Here is a 5,000-nt window from a genome sequence, read left to right as displayed (position 1 = left end):
GATGATGATTTCTCCTCGAGTGAGACTTGGTTAGACAGAATAACGACACAGAAGCCTGTTAGTGGACGAGGGTTTACATCAGTCACTCAGACACAAAAAGAAGTGAAAATAGGGTTCAAATTGCAAAGTTCCCCTTTAATGTAGCAGCTATCATTTGTTCTTACTCCTTTCCTTCATTCCTTCCTTCCTTCCTTCCTTCCTCCTCTCCTAAATTCCTTCCTCTTTTTGTCCTTACTCCTTTCCTTCCTTCCTTCCTTCCTCCTCCTCCTCTCCTAAATTCCTTCCTCTTTTTGTCCTTACTCCTTTCCTTCCTTCCTTCCTTCATTCCTTCCTCTTATTGTGCTGAACCTGATTATTTCTCCTTCAGTCAAATAATGAATTAACCTTTGTGTCGTCCTCCTGGGTCAAACTGACCCGTCTGTTTTGACTGTTCCTTCTTTCCTCCCTTTCTTCCTTCCTTCCTTCCTTTCTTTCCTCCCCCCTACCTTCTTACCTTCCTTCTTTACTCCCTTCCTTTCTCTCCCTCCCCTCCCTCCTACCTTCCTTCTTTCCTCCGTCCCTCCTACCTTCCTTCTTTCCTTCCTCCTTCCCTTTCCTCCTTTCTTTCCTCCCTCCCCACCTTCCTCTTTCCTCCGTCCTTCCTTCCTACCTTTCCTTCCTCCCTTCCTTCTTTCTTTCCTTTCCTCCTTTCTTTCCTCCTTCCCTCCTACCTTCCTTCCTTTCCTCCCCTCGCTCCTACCTTCCTTCCTCCATCCATCCTTCTTTCCTTCGTCCTTCTTTCTCCCTTTCTTCCTTCCTTCCTTCCTTTCCTCCCTCCTTCCTCCATCCTTCCTTCCTTCCTCCCTCTTTAATGGTCTTCCTTCTTCCTTCCTCCCTCCTTCCTTACTCCTTTCCTTCCTTCCTTCCTTCCTTCCTCCCTCCTTACTCCTTTAATGTAGTGTTAGTGTGAGGGGCAGTTGTGTGTGAGGCCCCTGCTGCTGAATGATTGTCCAGAGAGGAGAATGATTCTCAGAGTAAAGAGAAGAGTGACCATGAGGTTGGCTTTGTGGTTTTAAACATTCCCTGCAGAGAAACAATGAAGGTTCAGAAAGCAGCTCCACCTCAGAGCTCTGATACCAACAGAGAGGACGGCCCAGTCATTTACCAAACAGCTGTCTGCTCTGTCTTTAACCCTTGTGTCGTCCTTCTGGGTCAAAGTGACCCCATGTCTCTTTTGACTGTTCCTTCTTTCCTTCCTTCTTCCCCTTTGCTCCCTCCTCCTTCCATCCTTCCTTCTTTTATCCCTCCTTCCTCTTTCCTTCCTTCCCTTCTGTCCCTCCTAAATTCCTTCCTCTTTTTGTCCTTACTCCTTTCCTTCCGTCCTTCCTCCTCTCCTAAATTCCTTCCTCTTTTCGTCCTTACTCCTTTCCTTCCTTCCTTCCTCCTCTCCCTAAATTCCGTCCTCTTATCGTCCTTACTCCTTTCCTTCCTTCCTTCCTCCTCTCCTAAATTCCGTCCTCTTATCGTCCTTACTCCCTTCCTTCCTTCCTTCCTTAATTCCTTCCTCTTTTTGTCCTTACTCCTTTCCTTCCTTCCTTCCTTCCTCTTTGTCCTTACTCCTTTCCTTCCTTCCGTCCTTCCTTCCCTCCTAAATTCCTTCCTCTTTTCGTCCCTTACTCCTTTCCTTCCTTCCTTCCTTAATCCTTTCCTTCCTTCCTCCTGTCCTTCCCGAGGACAACAGGAGGCCAAAGATATAATTCATTTCTTGGCAGACAAATGTCAACAGCTGAATGCAGGAAGTCTATCTTCTGTTTGTAAATACAGATTATGTCATTAAATATGTTTTTAAAAAGATGTGTTATCTCAGAGTAATGTTACATTTTCAAGGCTTTTTTTTTCCAGATGAACAAATGAAAACAGCAGGATAGGAAATCTGGGTTCGTTTGAAGCTTCTAACCTGTAACCAACCATTATTATCACAACAGAGTAGACTTCAAACTTTCCTTTGTGATAAAGCTTATAGTTAGGGCTCTTAGAGCTCTTAGCTTATGCTGCTATAGGCTTAGACTGCCGGGGGACTCCCATGATGCACTGGGCTCCTCTCTCCTCCTCCCTCTCTCTATCCATCCATCTATATCCATTAACATTCATGTACTATTAATACATTCAATAAGCTAAACTTCTTCTGGTCTCACAGGTAATCTGGACCTGTAGACGTCCGGATGATAGGATTCAGTCCTGGACCTTCAATGTGCTTCTCCTCTCTCTCCTCTCTCTCTCTCTCTCTCTCTCTCTCTCTCTCTCTTCTCTCTCTCTCTCTCCTCTCTCTCTCTCTCTCTCTCTCTCTCTCTCTCTCTCTCTCTCTCTCTCTCTCTCTCTCTCTCTCTCTCTCTCTCTCCTCTCTCTCCTCTCTCATCTCTCTCTCTCTCTCTCTCTCTCTCTCTCTCTCTCTCGGCAGATGTTCTCCCACTCTGAGTCTGGTTCTGAGGGTTCTTCCTGTTAAAAGGGAGTTTTTTTCTCTCCACTGTGTCTCATGTAGGAATGTTAAGTAATTAAGCTGAATGGACAAGAAATGTTCAATAAATGTAGCATGTTTCTAAAGTTTCAAAAAATCATTATAATAATGGTGATTTTAATTTTGACTCAAATAACCATGATTATGATTTTTTCCATCATCGAGCAGCCTTCATGTACTGGTCAGGTGTGAGATGTATGTACAGGATGTCTGGACCAACGTTGTACTGAGTGTTGTTGTTAATATATAAAAAGCTCAATAAACACATTTGAGAAAAAAAATAGCAGAAGACTGATTTTCTTTTTGGTTGACCAATGATTGCAGTTCTAGTTCTACGTCTGCAGCAGGTAGACCATGAAGAAATACTCACACACAAACACACACACACAAACACACACAAACACACACAAACACACACACAAACACACACACACAAAACACACAGTAACACACACGGTAACACTCACACACATGGTCACACACACACACACACTCACACACATACCACACACGGTAACACGGTCACACACACACTCACACTACACGGTAACACACCACACACACACACACACACACACACACACACACACACGGTCACACACGGTCACACACACACACGGTCACACAACAAACACGGTCACACACACCACACGGTCACACACACACACACACAATACACAGTAACACACGGTCACACACACTACACAGTAACACACGGTCACACACACACACACAATACACAGTAACACACGGTCACACACACACACACACTACACAGTAACACACGGTCACCACACACCCACCACGGTCACACACACACACACACACAATACACAGTAACACACGGTCACACACACTACACAGTAACACACGGTCACACACACACACACAATACACAGTAACACACGGTCACACACACACACAACACACAGTCACACACACTCACACTACATGGTAACACAACGGTCACACACACACACACACACACCACACACACACACACCACACACACACACACTCCTTGTTCTCTATCTGCGTTTTGTCTCCTTGATTCTTTCGTTTTGAAGCATTTTACACAAAAGCTTCACACCAACTCCAGTTAAGACAGCGGTGTGTCAAACATACGGCCCGTGACCCACCAAGGGGTCCAATCTGGCGCCCCACTGGATAACTCAACAAAAAACAAACCTGCATATGACTCAGACAAAGCTAACAGTCAACACAGTGCTCAGGTTCACTCCAAATACAGACCATAACCACTGTTTACATGCAGGACAGCAGCTGGAACGCAACATGACCAACACCAAATGACCAACACCAAATGACGGACACCAAATGACCAACACCAAATGACAAAATGACAACACAGCAGAGAGCGGCTTCAACTATCAACGTCTGTTACTCATTCAGCAGACTGGATCTTATTTCTAGCATAAAATACGATCATTACTCACCCAGACTACTTTGGTGTCATGTGGAGTCGTTCGGATGAAATTAGCTCCTTCCTTCCTCCCTCCTCCTTTCCTTCCTTCCTCCCTCCGTACTTTCCTTCCTCCTTTCATTCCTTTTTCCTCTCTTCTCCTCTCTTTCCTTCCTCCCTCCCTCGTTTCTTTCCTTCTTCCCGCCCTTCCTTCCACCTTTCCTTCCTTCCTTCCTCCCTCCCTTCCTTCCTTCTTTCCTCCCTCCCTTCCTTCCTCCTTTCCTTCCTTCATCGTTCCAACCTCACCTTTACTGGCTTCAGCTTAACTGCAACCCCACGCCTACATTACCCACAGTGCAACTTCACACGGCTCCGTCTGAGGCCACAAAAGGTTTCATGAGACTATTCCACACATCAAGTCGTTCACTCAAAGACACACTACCGTGGAAACTCTGCGGAGTTCCCCTTTAATGCCTTTATTCTTGTGGTCACCCTGGTCAGCTCTCACTGTGACGATATCCCTGAATCAATGGAGGTTTTTACAGATATTACTAATCACCATGAGGTTTTAACAGCCATGAGACAGAAAATCCCAGGCTAACGAAAACCAGTCCAGCCTCTGAAAGTCCCTGTTCCTGCTTCAGGCTGCAGAACTCAGCAGTACTTTGCCCTCTGAAGCTGCAATTATCCACTATCCTGTGAGATGAGAAACACATCTAAATATACACTTTGACAGAAAGAGACACAGGAGCATCATCTACTCATAGAAAACATTAAAACAGGGGTTTTGAGGGAAGGAAGGAAGGAAGGACGGAGGGAGGGAGGAAAGGAAGGACATGAAGGGGATGGGAGGGAGGAAGGAAGGTAGAGGATGGAGGGAGGAAGGAAGGGGAAGGAGAAGGAGGGAGGGGAGAAAGGTAGAAGGGAGGGAGGAAATGAGTGCATCTTAATGCTCGCTGTCGCTGAGCTTGAATCCAAAATATCACCAAATAACAGAGGTCACTTTTTTCTTTTTTTTTCTCTTTTCTTTTTGACCACCAGTTCATTGTCGGCTGCTCGTTAGCATCCATTAGCACCTGGTCTGTG

General features: G+C 45.6%; 1 protein-coding gene across 1 annotated transcript in view; it reads right to left on the bottom strand.

The window, feature by feature from the left end:
* Window positions 1–5,000, bottom strand: part of LOC128366627 (CREB-regulated transcription coactivator 2) — a 41,260-nt gene that overhangs the window by 25,143 nt on the left and 11,117 nt on the right.

This window comes from Scomber japonicus, chromosome 10 (genome assembly GCF_027409825.1).
Source record: "Scomber japonicus isolate fScoJap1 chromosome 10, fScoJap1.pri, whole genome shotgun sequence".
Classification (NCBI taxonomy): domain Eukaryota; kingdom Metazoa; phylum Chordata; class Actinopteri; order Scombriformes; family Scombridae; genus Scomber; species Scomber japonicus.
The sequence above is the reverse complement of the archived record's forward strand: the minus strand, read 5'-3'. Positions and strand labels throughout refer to the sequence as shown.